Raw genomic sequence first — 18,128 nt, 5'->3', positions numbered from 1 at the left:
TTTAATTAAAATTATAGAACGAAACAGTCATTTAGAATAAGCAGAAAAACTAATAAATTTAACACGAAGTAATGTTAATATAATATTTAATCATAATTTAATAAAATGTTTCTAAAATGAAAGCATAAATCCATCGCATACTTTTAGCCTAAATAAACCATGCCCCCAAGCACCAATAAGGGATAGGATATTAAATTCTAAATCTTGTTTTAGGTCTTCGTCGCATATCAATATTCGGAAGGGAAATAAGATTTAAATATTCAAAATATCCCTCACTCATGATTGCAGGCCTTCCTCCAAGGCGTTCGTGTCACTCACGACCATAGGTCAGACTCCTTTGGCAAAGGTCAACAGTTTAAAAAATAAAAATAGGTGTTGCCTAATTCAAAGATTTCCGGTCTGAAACCTTCCGTGCGTCAATACACGATTTTAACCCCTGAAATGAATTTCAATTTTCCACCCCTATAATAATTCAAAAGACAGGCCCTGTTGAGAAAATTATTCATGAAAATCTGTTTTAAACTCTAATAAACTGAAGAGGGTGTCTAAACACGGAGAAAAAAGTATGGTCAAAACAACCAGAATATGGTAAAATTTACCATGTTTCTGGCTATTTTGGAACTACCAAAAAGCTCGGTAATTTTTACCGAAGCGTTTTGGTAATGAGTCGGGCGTAATATTAACAATTAAATATGGCTTTTATAATACGTGATAAAATTCGGTAAATGTGGTATAATTTGGTAATTTTATCATGGCACCTTAGAATATGGCTTAGAAACGGTAAAGTAGTAACGGTAGTAAATAAAAACTATAATTTTGAAAACCATAATTTCCGGTAAAGTATTAAAACCTTAAAGGAAAATTTACCGATATAATGGTTTAAATATCTTATATTTGGTTACATCAACCAAAACTTTTCCTTTTTTTAACAAAAATGTCATTACCATACAGTATGGTAATTTTACCAGAACTGTTTTCTCCGTAGAGAACAGGATCAGTTTTTTTTTAATAAAGTTCGATTAAATTATGATTTAAACCTTATAATTTTTCAGAAGACTGGTATTGCTCTGATCATTTTTCTTGCAAATAGGTTTTAAATACTATAAAATTTTGATGCTTATTTTAGAGCACGGTTGTGAGCCAGTTGTGATTAAATTAAAGAATATTAATTTAACTATATTTATTGATCCTATTATAATCCTCGATCCTATTGATCCTATTATAATCTTTGTATTGCAATTTAAAATTTAATAAAATATTAAAAATAATTTTAAATCAAGATTATTTTCAATTACACTGTTAGAACCTTCTCAGAAAAATTGGCTAATTAACAATTTATTTGTTATTTTACCATATTCAAACAAAACAGTCAAATAACCATAAGTAAGTTGGTTAACAAACTGTTAACTTTGTGAAAAACCGTTTATTAACTGCTTTCACTGAATACGGTTAAACAACCAGAATTTTATCGCACCAAGTCTAACCTAATGAAGCCACTTAGTTCCTTGCAACAGCGTACATATTATAGCCATAAGGGCTAATTGGTCAGTCTCGTGACCGACAGAACTGAGGTCCGGATTCCAGCGTCGACACCAGAATATTTTCTATATTTCCTTCAACACATGAAGAGTTTCCAGTGTCCTACACTTTTCAATTTGTGCCCCGTTCTCTCCAACTCTCATTACCTAATGAAAAAGCTTAGCTCATATATCGTGGTAAGTTTCTTTTTTACGGTTTTGGAACCCCATGCTAGCTGAAAACAGTTTAAGAATACGTATAGTTTTGTATTCGTAGTTTTATAACTATGCTAGTTGAAAACGGTTTCAAAACCGTAAAAAAAATTTTCTTCACCGTTAAAAAATTTTCCTCACCGTAACAATTTTTTTTCTTCTCTTGTTCAAGATAAAAAATTATCTTTGCCGTAAACTTTACGGTTATTCGGATAGACAGACTGCCACCGGTCATTTTAACATAATTTTAGAATGAAAAATCTAACAGTGTATGACAATAATTATTGTATTGTTTCAACAGAAAAAATCCTGTTGTGATTATTATTATTTTATATACAAAACATGACCCAAAAGAAATTATTATTAAAAACAATCAAATATTATTTGTATGTAGAAGGCTTGCAAACAACATATGTTTCGTAAGATATGATTTTTCGGGAAAAAAATGATCTTAAAACCTCATTTCGCACCATGAAGCTTATCAATGATAATTTATGGTCTCTCAATCTTTGTGGTTTCTCAAGGCTCAACCCGAGGCGACTATTTCACACTTAATGAAGAACCTCCTCAGAATTTCAAATAACATAAATGTATCTATCATAATTAATTATAGTGGATAAAATTATTACAAAACAAATGCAATTTTTTGTTTTTTGTTTTTTCATCCCTTTTTGGCTTTCAATTGATACTTACCACGCAAATTGTGAGTAGCCATTTGCTATGCAAATTTAGTAAATAAAAATTAATGGAAGTAAATGCTATGATTTTATGTTGCATTATTTTCATTTTTTTATGATTTTACAAGATGGCAACCGATGATTTTTCATAATTTTTATGATTTTAGAAGTTGAAAATAGTAAATTTTGATTATAACACTTCGATTCTTATGATTGTAGGAGTGGACATTAGAAAAGCTAGATAATTTTTTTCTTTCAAGTTATAAATATTTTTATAATTTCAGTACGGAACATTAGAATAAAAGTCTAGTTATTATTGTTAATCTGATGGTTTTTGTGATTTTTACAAAACTGACATTAAAATCGCTTATTTATTGCTCGAAATATTTGATGATTTTTTCACTTTAATTCTCATGAATTTCATTATTTTACAAATAGGCTTTTTTTGCGAAAATAATTATTTCACATATATGTTTTCTACAATTAAAAGAATTAAATTCATTTTTTATTATTTTCATATAAGCCTTGCAATACTTTTCTATGTGATATTAAAAAATGTTAAAACATTAAATGCTTATTATTATGCCTTATATAGAAGCTATATACAATAATTACGTTAAATCCTTATATAAAAGCTAGTAGTACTATAAGTTTCACAAGGTTCAACCATAAGGGACTATTTGGCACTTAATGTATACGTACAATCTCAGAATTACAAATAACTTAAATGTATTTATCGTTATAAGTTATAATAAATATCATTAATCTTTTTTGTTTTTATTTTGTTTTATTTTGTCACAAGTATATTTGTTCATTGTTCTTGTTTTTATTTTATTTTATTTCGTTACACGTACATTTGTTTTTATCCTCTTGACATTCTGTTAAAACTTTCCATTTCCGTTTATACTTTTTAAATTGTTACTTTTGTAACCTTTAACTGCCACCCTTAAATTAACCTTAATTTAATATAACCTTTAACTAATTGTAACCATTGCTTTAATTGTAACATTTAACTAAAATTTATAAAATAAAAATTTGTGGAAGTAAGAAACGATGAATTGTTTCACGAATATTATTTACACTTTTTTGCCTGATGTTTTACCTGTTTACATGAAAATAGTTTTCTTTATTTCAAGTTCAAAATTACAAGTGGATACAATTAAAACGTATTATTGTTATTGCACTTAAATTTCTCTGTTTATTTATATATAAATATAGAGAAAACATGGAAAATATTAATGATTAATGAAAAAAAAGAAGAAAAATTATTAATATAAAATATTACTGCAGTAAGAGCTCGCCATAAAAGAAAGCACCTCCACTTACGCTTTTAGCTCCATTTGCGCTTCTGTTTTCATATTTTGTAATCTGGCAATCTTATTACGGAAATATTTTAAATCATTCTTGAAAGTTTCCCGTCCATGTAAGTTCATTTGAATTTACCACTCGCTTTATAGATTTCGACTTGTGTTTTGTTCTATTTTTTCTTTATATTCTATTTTATACGCGATATTTATCACTTAATGTGTTCTATTTTGTTAATGCTATTCAGAAGATCCTAGAAATTCAAAAGTTGTAATAGAATTAATTTTATTATGTTTAATAAATTCTAAAATCGGTTCATTATTAGTGATAATCGAAGAAAAACCTTCTTTAATAATATTGTCAGTAATTTTATTTAAGTAGTTAAAAGAAAATGGTGCCAGGTTTAGTTAGGTAAGTATTAGACCCACAAGTGATTGTTCTAAATTTTATAGGAATTTTTTAAAATTTAGGACTGATAATTAAGTAAAGAAATTGCATATTACTAATTTTAATTTTTAATCTCTTATATAGAGCTAACATTTTTTTAATGATAATATTATTATTTAAACTACTAAGCTTAACATTTTTACTATTTTTTAACTCCGTATTTAAAAGCTTAACATAGAATTTTTTACAGAAGATTGCATAATTATTGTTAGCTTTGCCTATGGAGGTACTTATAAAATTGTTTGTATTTGCTTAATTGATCGAACAATTTTAGAAAAACTCTGGTGAAAATCTGTTATTTAAATTTTCCTTATAATTTAAAACAGAGTTTTTAAAGTAATAATAAACAGCCCATTTCCATTCTGTTAACATACATAACGATAAAGATAATCTATTTGATATCTTTAAACAAATACTATGGAGATCATTAAGAAAGTATTTCAGAATTTTATTAATGTGTATATGGTAAATGGGCTTAAATTTTGTGCCTTTTATCATTATAATTCCTAAGTTCTAAGTTTTCTATAATATTTAAATTACCGTTAATAATATGTTTATGATGTTTATCAACAAAATCAAAATTTTTTTCCTCGTCACAGTGACATTCATAATTGGATATTATTAATCATCCCTAAATTTTTGCTAACATCATTATAATTAAATATAATTCTAAAAAGATATTTATTACATTTAAAGCTTTTAATTATGTTAAAATCTTTTAATGGTAATTTTTTTTTTAAATTTTCAAAATTATTATTAAATATAATCTTATCAAAAGTACTGTTTTGAAAGTTAATAACGAATTATAAACTATCTAAATTTTTCTTTTTATTTGAGGAAATTTTGCTCGTTTTAGCTTTTGCACTATCGAAACAAAGAGTTTTAAAGAGTAAATTAATAAAAGAAAAGTTAATGATAAGATCTTGAAGCTTATATACATCATTATTAAGGGGGAAAACAAAATCTTTCATTGGTTTAATATTATAATGTTTATTAAAATCTATTTCCTTTTTAGAAATAAAATTTACATTTAATTTGTCACTATTAAGAGAGTTTTTATTACTTCCTGATTTTTTCTATTATGTTTTTTTTTTCATTTTAATAATTTTTCATCTTTTCTTTTCATTATTCTGTAATTTTTTCCATGTCTTCTCTGTATTTTTAACTTATTTTATGAGTTCTATATATTTGCAACTTATGAGCAGTAAATAAAACTTGTAAACTTGTTTCTCTTTTTTCTTTTTATAATCTTTGTATTCATTTATTGTGCTATATATTTACCTATTTATTTACCTCAAGCTAATTACTACACGGTTTTAATATTTATAAACTTAAAACTTGACAATTAACAATAGCGTATACACATCAGATAAGAGGTGCGCCTGTTTAAAAATTAAGAAAGATTTAAATTTCTTTGCAGTTTTTTGCAAACAATTTGATTTATTCAAAATAATTATATATCAAACCAAATGATTCTAAAGTGCTTGAAAATGCATTAAAGCTGTCAAATAAAAAAATTAGATAATCATAAACTCAAATCATAATCATTAAATTATGAAAGTTTTTAAACCATGTCGAAGATTTGTTAACAATTTAATTAAAAAAAGATTAAAAAGTGGTGCTTTAGAAAAAACACATTGTATTAACTTTGTATTTCAAGCCGTTACTAATGATAATTTACCTAAAAAATAATTAGCAAAAAAGGGGTTATGCGAAACCTAAATAATGCTTTGATATTCAAATTATTTAATTGAAGTCTTTAAAAACTTTTGCTTCATTAAGAATTTCAATAAGTTGAAAATCAGACAACCTTGAATGAGACAACTGTGAAAAATAATAAATTATTTATGTCGATGAGGTTTGGTAATAAGTTTTTAGTTGTTGAAATGGAATTAAATAACCGCAATTCAAATCTAATTTTCTACATAGAATATGTAGTAATGAAGGCACTTCAATTTAAAAATTATACATCTTTTATTTTATTGAATATATTTATCTGACAGTATAAATTAACTTTATCGTTACAAAATGTATTGCTTTAAATTCACAATGGTATAACAATGATGATCACAAAGGCATAATAATGATAATTTACATGAAAATTTCGCATCTGTTTCGCTGAAACTTATTCTTGATACCGAATTCTGATCATTAATAACCATCGACCATTTATAACCAAAACAGCCATTTATAACCATATCATCGGACCATTTATAACCAAATAGCCAACCCAATGTCGGGTTTACGACTACTAATGTTCAGCTCCATAGCCTTGTAATTTTGAACTCCATTCAGAAGACAAAGAACTCCTGGATCAAGTAATGGGAGGAATTTGCCTTCGTGGAGAACTTTTCGATGGAACTAACCAGCATTTGCGTTGCATGGAATCTGCATGCGAGTTGCATGTAAGTATCCCACTGCTTGCCTGACGACAAGGGGACTCTAACCTATGATCCGCCTACCACTAAGGATATTTTACGATATCACTAGCAGTTATTACTGTTATTATTACTTTATAACCGTCGTTGAACAGCCAACCTAATTTTGGGTTTACGACTACTAATGTGCAACTCCGTAGCCTGGTAATTTTGATCCAAATCCAGAAGACAAGTGAACTCCTAGATCAAGAACTGGGAGAAATTTGTCTTTGTGGAGGATTTTTTGGTGAAAATAACCTGCATTTGCGTGACATGGAGAAGAAAACCACGAAAACCTCCCAAGATTAGATTGACGGCAAGGGGACTCTAACCCATGATCCGTCTACCAATGAGGATATCTTAAGTCAGCACTGTGGTCGATGCGAGCCTGGTGCGGAATTCGTCACTTATCACTAGGATTCGAACCCGGTTCACCTCATTGGTAGGCGAACACTTCACCACGGCTCTAAGTCATGAACTTTAGTTGTAAGAAGTTCGTTTAGGTAATATCTAAGTGACAAAAAGAATGCGTAAGGAAGTTGAAGAAATAAAATCATTCCTCGCATAAAATTATTCATATTCTCTTTATTTTCATATTTATTTTCGCAAATACATTAAAGAATAGTTCTTATATAATAAAAAGTTCGCTAAAAACAACTTGTGCTCTCTTAGTACGTGTAATTTTCAAAATACCAATAGATAAAAACGTCCATTCTTTTTTAAAAAAAAGGACGATTTGAAGAAGTTAAAATAGATATACGTATAATAAAACTTTTTCAAAAGTTTTATTTTTTAAGTCGCTTTGACACAAACATAAAGGTAAATATAAATAAAATACATACATGCAATTTGTTCTTGAATTAGAATAAATAATGCTAATAGTTTGTCAAAATGCTTTATGCTAATTATATCTAACACAAATAAAATTATGATTAGTTTTAAATACAATAATTACTATTTAAAAATATAATAAATTCTATTTAAAAATTTTAAGTTAAAACTTACGCTCATTTAAAGATTTTACTACTATAAGGGTGCTTTATTACTAAATGCATTAACTTTAAGGTAATGGTAGAATATGATTAGAAGTTTTTAATGGAACATTCGATCCTAAAAGACGAACAACTTTCTACTCGATCTTTTTAATAACTTTAAGCGACTGAACCAGATATCAGATGATGTTAATTAAGCACGATTTACATGATATTTATAAAAGATGATTTACTGGGAAATTATCAAATATACATGCAGGTGTTTATTTAAAAGTTATATTTATCGGTAACGGGATACTTCACACTTATAATTTGTAATAAAAACGAATTCCTCTCTAACTATTTCATGATGTAAATAAACCCCTAACAAATAATTTTATCGCAAAAACGAACCCTTCATAAAATATTTTTATCTTAAAAACAGTTCTTTTACGATATTTTTTTTTTCTTTTAAAGAGGTTTTTTCTTAAAATAATTCCTTTAAAGATTCGACCTTTTTCTTTTTAAAGCAACCGAAACCGAGAAAAAAAAACAGGATAGTTGCAGAAAGAGGATCCTACCAGAATAAGGCTACGCTTGTTTTAAATACGGAAAATAAAGATAAATTTTTTTTTTTAAATTTTTAAAATCAGGACCCTTTATAAAATTACAAAAAGACTGTACAACGCACTTGCGGTTCAAACCAAATTCATAACAGTATTCTTTTTATTAAAAAAAATTCAGAAACTTATGAGTGGATTTTACACTATTTTACCAAAACGCAACGTTTCGTAAAATGTCTAGATCAGTGTTTCCTAAACTTATGACTTTTGAGTACCTTTTCTAAATTTTTTGTAACTCTGTGTAGCACTAATAAAAAAATTAACGTATTTTTTACTATAAAAAAATGTCCAAAAATTAAAAATCACAACTGGCTGTTGACACCACTAATTATTAACTGTTAAGTCTGCAAAAAATAGCCAATAGAAAAATACGCAATTGTAAATTTTCATAATATTTTGAAATTTTCGTTTGTTGCAAGATATTTCACATACGAACGCGTACCCCCGCTAAACTGTTCTCGTACCACTGGGGGTAAGCGTACCACACTTTGGGAAACACTGATCTAGATCAACCACTGATCTTATGCTTCAACTTTCAAAGTTTAAAATATCAGAATAACGTCTCGTTAATTAAATCCTTAAACAAATTAAGAAAGACAAGTCTTTTTTAAAAAATTCGTCCTTTCAATTATGTGATAATCTGTACATCAGAGTAAAAAGGATTATTAAGAAATTAAGAAAAAATTTTGAGTTAAAATTACGTGAACTTCATCTTTCGTTTATGTCAACTAGCAGCTATCAAAAGGTACTTCAACAAGTATCAAGTTAATATGTATTATATAGTAGTGAATTGGTATTTAATATTTATAGTGGTAGTTACGCCACAAAATAACTCTCTCCTTTTGTTTATTGTTCTGCATAAAATCTTTTTTAACATTAAACCTGAAGCAAAAATTTTCTTTCGCTTTCCAAAATTCAACGTTTAAACAAGCAGCTGATATCCTACATTACTTAAAGACCTAAATTTATTTTTGGAGAAATTTAGAATGCATAAACTTCTTTTTCATAGTTATTTTTCAATAAATACTTCATCATACACTGTAAAAAATTCCTGATTAAATTACGGTAAAAGCACTTTGCATGCATCTTACCAGAATATGCTACAAAACAAAAAAATAAGACATACTTTAATTTTCCCAATAAACATTACCGTAAAATTACTGAATAACTATAATTAAATAAGTATTACTGCAAAAATTACGAAATAAAATTTTACTGTAAAAATGGATTTAACGGATGATATTCCACCCTAAGTGTCGGTACTTACCGTAATTTGATTATACCGTAATTATCAAGAAAATACCGTAATAATTATACCGTAATTTGATCAAGAATTTTTTACAGGACACAAAAATTGGAATATGCAAATTTCGGACATCGAAAAAAATACTTTTTGCTCACCAACTCTATACGGTATTTTCAATGTTTGGGTAGAAATTTTCAACCAATTGTTTTAGGTTTCATTTTCATTCTTTATTTTGGAAAAAAATATTGGCGCAGGCTGGCAATGTAGAGCGCTAAAGACAAGTTGATAACAAATTTCGCGACTGAATTTTTTATGATGAATTCGTAAACGAATTTAAAATCAATCTACCTAATACCTGAAAAATTTAAATTATATGAGATGGAAATTTTAAATTTTGATGAGTTCATTTAAAATTTTCAAATAAAGATTTTTGAAGTAGGATTGTAGAAATATTACAAAGAAATAACTAAAATTTAAAAAAAAAATGCTTTTAGGAGAACAATTGTTTTTAGAGCAATACATCATTCCAATGTTAAATCATTTATGATGATTTATGTGAAAGCTTTCAAAAATTATTAACGATTATAAACATTAAAGAAAAATAAATCTCTGGTGTCAAGTTGCTTTCAGTTTATTAATTTCTAGTTTCAACGACATTTCGCACTGAATTGAAAAATTATGAAAATTTTCCTAAGAAATTGTGAATTTCAGTATAATGGATATCAATAGTATTTATTTATTATTTCAAACATATAAAGAATTTTTCCAAAGAAATTAGGAACACCGGCTATCAATACTGTTTATTTATTAATTATTGTTATTATTATCTAAATATTATTATTATTATTATAATTATCTAACGATATTTTCCTGAAAAACTATGAACTTCGGTATACTGTATATCAATATTATTTATTTATTTTTTCGAGCATCTAAAGAAATTTTGAGAGATTAGGAGCTTAATTGATGTACTGGACATTAATACTATTTATTTATTATTCCAAACTTCTATCGATAACCAAAAATAAACAATAACAAAACAAAAAAAAGCTGGATAAATAACAAACTAATATTTTATATATTTCATATATCAATAACATTGATTCAAAATACTCTGATTTTGAAAAGTATCATGATATTGATATAAAAAAAAAGATAAAAAAAATTTTTTTAACACCAAAAAGATCTAACACAACAAAGCACGAGATAGGTTGTTTACAACTTATTTTCTTTAAATTATATATTTAAAGCTTAAGATTTACTTTAGAATTTCTTTAAATTGCAGTTTTATTTATTATTTAGATTCATTGAAAATTACCATGAAATCCGTTGGCTAATATGAATGATTGGAAAAGGCTTTTTTTTAATCCTGAAATCGTTGACTAATTATAAAAGGTAAAAACATATTGAAAGCAAAAACTAATTTAAATTTTTAACCAGATATAAATTGGAGTTTATATAAAAAAATAGCAAAAATTCAGTACATATTTATGTAACGGGTTAAGAAAAATTTATATATTTGTTACGGTAAATAGTTAATTAATTCGCCAACTATAAAATTACTACTCAATATTGAAGCTTTCGGTTACATAAAAATTAAGAGAATGATTTATTTGAAATATTGTTATTAAAATTGTTAAAACAAAAAATATTTGTTCAAAAAAAATTCATAATCCTTGAAACAGTTAATCGCTGCACTCCATAAGGGAGTGAATAGCATAGAAACTATAAGTCAAAACTTTAAAATAAAAAAATAACCAAAAAATAATTAAATTTTATATTAAAATTAAATAAATTCTTTCAGTTGTTGAATAAAATTTTTTAAATTTTTTACAGCATTCCATCAATAAAAAAATTCAATCCGTACAAAGGAATTTCTCGATAAATCCTTTATAAAAAATATACTTGTCTGCTTAAAATTTACAATTTTGCTAAAAATATATTTGATTATTGTGATAGAACACATAAACACTAAGTACTGACACACATAGAACACATAGACACTAAGCATTTATGATGGAACACTTTTACTAATATTATAGTTAAAAATTCTAAAAAAAATTTTAAAAAATTAAAATTTATAAAAATTAATAATTTTAATTTGAAATTTGATAAATTTACTTTAATTTGTACTAAAACGTAATTATTAAAAAAAATTCTAGTTATCCAACAACTACAAAACTCCTTCAGAACTGAGGAATATCTGAATGATTTGTTAAGCAATCCAAAGGATTCTCATGATATGATTCTCATATGATATTCATCATGATTCTCATAATGAATAACGTGTATTACAACTTGATTAAAAGCTTCATTCACTTCAAAAATACACGAACTCCCATGTTTCAAGCGCTTAAAAATAGGAGTCCATTTTCAAGACTTGCCAGACGGGAATCAATCTTAATCATAAGCAAAGATACAATCTTAATTGTAAGATCAACGGTCATAATCGTTATTTGCAAGCGTTTTACACATATTACATTTATTTAACATATGTTATAGTAAAAAATCAATAACAAATAAATGAAGATTACAAATTTAAATTTAATAAAAATTATTAAATTTTAAATTTAATAAAAATTACTTATATCCTTATAAAAATACTTATTACTCTCAAAAAAAAATTTCTGGTAAAGCATCAGCTGAAATATTCCAACCGGTCAAAAGAATTTATTGATAATTCTTTAAGAAAATGTTCCTTTTGATTGCAAACATTTACTATTTTGTTAAGAATTGTTAGCCATGATAGAACACATATTTAGTATTGCAACAACAAAATATGCTATCAAAAATATCGAAAAAATTGTAGTTTAAACTATGATGGTTTTAAATTGTAACTAAATGCTCTTTAAAAACTAAAAAAAAAAGTAATAGTTTATAAAATCGAAATTATAAAAATCCACCTGAACTGAAGAGTTAACATTATATCCTTAAAAAAAACGCACCTACCTTAATGTTTCTACGTTCACAGGTGCGCGGAGTTTAACAGGTGTGCCGAAAATATTTTCCCCTATCGCTCCGACGTCATAATCGCTATTGCACGCGTTTTACACACACTACACTGTTCTTCCAATGGATAAAACACTACAAATCACACTTCCTCTCGATTCACTCTCTCATCTAAACTGTGCTCACAAAAGTCGACAAAACTTGGACTCTTCGCCCTTTTCCCGCTTGCTCCTGTTGGCGATCCTTTGGCGCACTTTGTTTGGCAGATTAATTCTGAAGAAGAATCTCGTTTGGAATTTTTTTTTTTAAAAACTTCTTTTTTTTCTTCTGTTTATACCATTTCGAAATATTCCACGGAAAAAAAAAGAATTTGAGCTTAGTGAGAAGCCGCTGAGATTTAAGGGGACTCGAGTAATATCTCAATTGCTGATAACTTTTTTTTCTTTTTTTTCTTTCTAGATTGTAGATCAAAATATTTGGAATTGGAATGATTTAACTCTTTTTCTTTTTGTTTTTTTAATTTACTACTTTTTTTATTTAGTGTTAATAAATATAAAAAAAAGTGACGCGTTCAAATAACTCACTGCTTCTCCAAAAACTTATAAATAAAAAAATAATGTTAATGTAATTTCCGATGGCTTACAATTTTTTTTTCTTGTATTTTGAATCTAATGAATCAACTCATATCGATAATTCCAATTAAATAAATCCGCTAACACCTCACTAATTCTTTGTTTTTCTTAATGGAATGAATCTTATTGGCTATGAATTCTATCTCCAATCGTATCAATTCGAAACATTGGATTTTAATAATTCAAAGCATTGAATTTTAATGCTTCAAAACATTTTAAGTTCAAATTCCAATAAACCATGGAATAATGGATTCCAATAAACTGATTCACAGCTATCTATCAATAAAATAATTTCATTCAAATGAATCAACCCTTATTGACGATTCTAATCAAATAAATCAACTCCAAATGTGGATTTCCATAAAATGAGTAAGATCGGCGATTCGATACATAAAATCGAATCGGCTCAATTATATGTATCCTTCTATTAATCGGATCAACAAATTCAAATCATTCAAATCCTTTCAAATTCAAAACTAGTATTTAATAGATTTTATGAAACTGAAAGCAAATGCATTACTTAATAAAGATTTCATTTTGCATTTCCGACTTTTTTTCAGAAAATGCACAACTATGATTTCTAGGAGTAAATAAAATAATTAAATATTTACCCTAATAATGAAAAAATATTAATTAATAAATTTAACAAAAGAGAAAATCGAAGTTCAAAAACTTGCTGTAAGCATTGTTTAGACCTAATATTTATCTAAAATTCATATGGTATTCTTTAATTTATTTTTAATGAATCTTCCAACCAGCATTGTTATGATTGTGTCAGAATAAGCCGGCTTATTTATAAAACTCTAATAAATACTTACTCTATGCCTTGTAATGGTCTTTAAATTTAAAAAATACAAAATTAAAAATTGCATTTTTTGAGACAAAATATGCAAAATTCACTTTAACAGTGAATCCTTATACTTTTTTATGAATTTATGCTATTTTTTATTTGTTATTTTACTGTTATTTTTTATATACGTCTTATTAATGTTAGTTCTGGTGATAAAGAAAGTGAAAGACAATTCACATGACGGAGATACATTTTAAAAGTATTTGTTAAAGTATTTCATAAAATTTTATTCGATAAAAGTTAATGAAATTATTCAGACAATAGCAGGAAAGTTAAGGCTTTTATTTTGACATGACTCATTAAAATAAATCAGAAAAAAAGTTTAATAAAAAATATAAAATGTAAATAATTAAAAATAAATAAAATTGCGATAATAATAATGTTTTATTTAATATATTAAAATAGCAAAAAATTAATGAAATAGAATTTTTTTTATGTTTTTGAACTAATAATGTTTTTTTCTTTTAAACCTTAAAGAAAATTTTTTGATTCTTTTAACAAACAACTAAAAATAACGAGTGAAGATCAAAGCTTTCATCTTTATAGTGAAAGATCCTCTCTACAGGATGGCCCCTAGTTAAGAAGGATGATCCCTTTCTTCTTCAGAGAGATTTGGATCACAGGGAGATGAGGATTATTTGGAGGGAGAAATGCGTCCCCGTGTGTTGCAGAAAAGCTGGGAATATGACTAGGTGTCATCAGAGTCCTTATTGCTTTTTAGAATGGGGATTTTCACCGTGTGTTCCGCTGGCTAATGGTGGTCCGTCCATAATATTTTAGTGCCCTGATGAACTACTTAAAACAATTTAAAACAAAATATTGCAAAAAATTATTAAGCGCGTAGAACAGGATTGGTCGACCTTTCTGAATAAAAATAATGCCTGTGTCTGGAGAAAAAAAAAGATTATAGGTTACTAAGTTTTCCAACTTACAAAAAAATGTAAATACCATAAAAAATACTATTTGTATTGAATTTCCTATTTATTTATTTATATTTTATTTATTTATCTACTTTTATTTTTTATTTTATCTTATTTTTTATTTTATTTTATTTTTTTGTAATTCTGGGCAACATCTGTTTTAAAGTAACTGATAACAATTAAGTAACTCAACTAAAATGGTCCGGACAAATGATCAACTAAAATGGTCAACTAAAATGGTCCGAAAACAAAACTACAAACTTGATTTTAAGGGGTAGGGCATAAACCAATAACAAGATACTGCTAAACAAGACACTGTTTCATTTTTTTTTTATACAGAATATTTACATATACATGTTTACACTGTGATGACTGTATACATTAATCTTTTGCAGAATTTTTTTAGAAAAACAATCAACTGAAAACTTTTAATTTTTTAAAACGTTTCATCAAAAATCTGTCATAACTCAAAAAGTATTCCTGTTAACGCTGAAACATTATCGCAGCAAACAACTGATATAATCTCAAATACCGTCAAAAACTTCAAAGCGATGTCATAAGTAGTTTTTTAAAAAAACTGCATCGAAAAAGGTCAGTTTTAGCATTATTGATATATGCCCTACCAACTCCCCTTAATGGGAATAAAAAATTTTAATTGTTCAGTCAGTTTGGTTATGCATGAAATAGATCTAAGCACAAAATAATCATTAAATAGCTTGTTTTTAATTAAGGTGGCTTTTAAATTTTGAGGATAATTTTCCAAGTTATCAATATTAAGATTAATACTCGAGTATGATAATATAATTAAATATTTGAAATGTGTTAGTTAATATCGAATGTTTTCTTTATTTTATTATGTTCACAAATATATAGTGACCTTTGTTCACTGACATATAGCGATCCAAACCTACAACAATGACTTGCGGATTTTGCTAAGTTCCTAACGGCGACATTACTTTTTTTTCTTTTTTTTTTAAATTTATGAAGTTTTCTCGTGTATTATTGAAATAAAATTATATTTAAATCCAAATTAATTTCAAACAGTGATTATAGCGAGATTTTCTCAGTTTGGTTACATTTTCATTTTTCTTTGGCAACTCTCTGCCTATTTACTTTCACAAACCATAAACTGGTTTTACAGACATCACTGTTGGAAATTTATTGGTGAAATTGGTTAAATAGCAATTTATGTAATTGTAATTTTACCATATTCAACAAAAAATAATCAAATAACCGCAAAAAGATGGTATTCAAACTGTTAAGTGTGAGGTAAAATGTTTATTGATTGCATCTTTTATTTAATACTGTTTAACAATTAAAATTATATCCATGCAACCTTCTGAAGCCCTTTTGTTTCATGCAGCTTGGTACATATTGTAGCTGAGAGGGCTAATCGGTCTCATAACTGTATTTGTACTCCAGCGATATCACAATAGATTTTAAATTCTTTTCTATATATGAAGAATTTTTAATGTCCTACCTTCTTCAATCGGAGAATCTAGACTGTTAGAATACTAAACTATTATTCACTCATAAATGAAACAACACTCAGAGAACTCCAATGCCCGTAGTTCTATGGCTTAGAAACTATGCCTAGTTGTAAATGGTTACAAAACTGTATAGTTTTGTATATCACGGTGTTTGAACCGTACCAGAGTAAACGGTTGATATACAGTAAAAGGTAAATTTTTTTTATTAACTATGCAATTTATGGTTAATTGGGTGGACATACTGTTGCTGGTTATTTTACTGCAATTTAGGAAATGAAAATTCAAATAGTGCTCTGTTTCATAACTGAGAAATTCTTTTGTGTTCAATCATTTTATTCTATCAATCACTTGAGTACGAAAATATAAAAAACTTACATTTTGTTCTGATACTGTTGAAACTTGGAGAAGCAATGACAATAGGATATGTCAATCCATACATTTTAACGAAAAGAAAGAAACACTAACACAATCGTTGAAAAAAAGATGTTTTTAAGATAATTAATGAAAGGGAGTTGATCAAACACAAATGAACGAAAGCAAATTTTTAGTTGGGTTTAAAATTTTTCCAAATATTGATTATAAATTTTCATCACATGAATTGAGTTAATATTTCAAAATTTTGATGTTATAAAATACATTTTCCTTAACCCATGCTAAGCCACAAAAAATGCTCTGTGCTTGTCAAAAACATTTATGAGTAAAAAGTTGAAAGTGCCAAAATAAATACATACTTAATATGAAATAGTAAATATTTCTGCTATGCATTTCATAATTAGTAATGGTAATAAGGAAATATTTCTGCTATGCATTGCATTAGTAGTAATGGTACTAAGTAAATAATTCTGCTATGCATTGCATAAGTAGTAATGGTTCTAAGTAAATAATTCTGCTATGTATTTCATAAGTAGTAAAGTTACTAAATAAATAAATATTTATTTTTTGTTACCAACCATTTTAGCTTTAAAACAGTACCGCTCTTGACTTTATTTCAAAGTAGCACTATTTATTTTACTTATATATCTTGGTATACAAAACTATCTTCTTTTTTTTGTTTAAAATTAATCCTAATTACACTGAGAAGAAAGTATGGTTTCAAGCTACCAACATATGGCAAAATTTTATATTCTACATAAAATCATTGCGTTAATTGTATGTTATAATTATTATAATTTCTTTGTTAGCTAAATTTATACTTTTACCACACGCAAATACAATTCGGGCAAATTCGGGGCTAAAAATCTTCTAATATTTAGTAAAGATTTTTTTAAATATTTTTTTTTAAATCAATGTTAATAATTTTTCTAAAATCATTAAAACTGTATAATTAAAATTCAACCTCATTAATTCTAAGCTTTGAATTATCCAGTATAATATAGTTATCATTCGCACATCCAGTTTCGGGATAATCCAAGGTAACAAACAAATCAAACGCGCTTCAGTAGAAAGTGCCATAAATTGATCCTTCTATTCTCTATTTAAACTTCTATTATCATATTTTGAAACCTGGCGAACTTGTTACGAAAATACTTTAAATCATATTTGAAAGATGCCGATAAGTGTAAATACATTTAAATTCGCTACTCACTTTATATATTACATTTTGTATTTTATTCTGTATTTTTCTTGCATTTTATTTTCTATTTTTTGGTCGATGCGTTTTATTTTCTATTTTTTGATCGATGTCTTTTATTTTGTATTTTTTACTTCGTATGTTCCATTTTCGTTTAAATTTTTCAGTGAGTTTCACACTAAAATTATTAATTATTAATATATTTTGATTTGGCTATATTAATACTATATTAGAAAGCACTTTTTGCGGATATAATCGTATGCGCTGATGACGAAATCATATATTTTACTGCTGATGGCGA

At 26.6% G+C, this 18,128-nt stretch overlaps 1 protein-coding gene across 1 annotated transcript in view; it reads right to left on the bottom strand.

Moving 5' to 3' along the window:
• Positions 1-12,638, bottom strand: part of LOC107443229 (zinc finger protein 26) — a 127,027-nt gene extending 114,389 nt beyond the window's left edge. Inside the window, exon 1 of the mRNA XM_043048580.2 lies at positions 12,366-12,638. The gene's annotated coding sequence lies outside the window, so the exon portion shown is untranslated. The remainder of the gene's footprint in view (positions 1-12,365) is intronic.
• Between the last annotated feature and the right edge of the window lie 5,490 nt (positions 12,639-18,128).

The sequence above is a fragment of the Parasteatoda tepidariorum genome, chromosome 6 (genome assembly GCF_043381705.1).
Source record: "Parasteatoda tepidariorum isolate YZ-2023 chromosome 6, CAS_Ptep_4.0, whole genome shotgun sequence".
In the NCBI taxonomy this organism is placed as follows: Eukaryota; Metazoa; Arthropoda; class Arachnida; order Araneae; family Theridiidae; genus Parasteatoda; species Parasteatoda tepidariorum.
The sequence above is the reverse complement of the archived record's forward strand: the minus strand, read 5'-3'. Positions and strand labels throughout refer to the sequence as shown.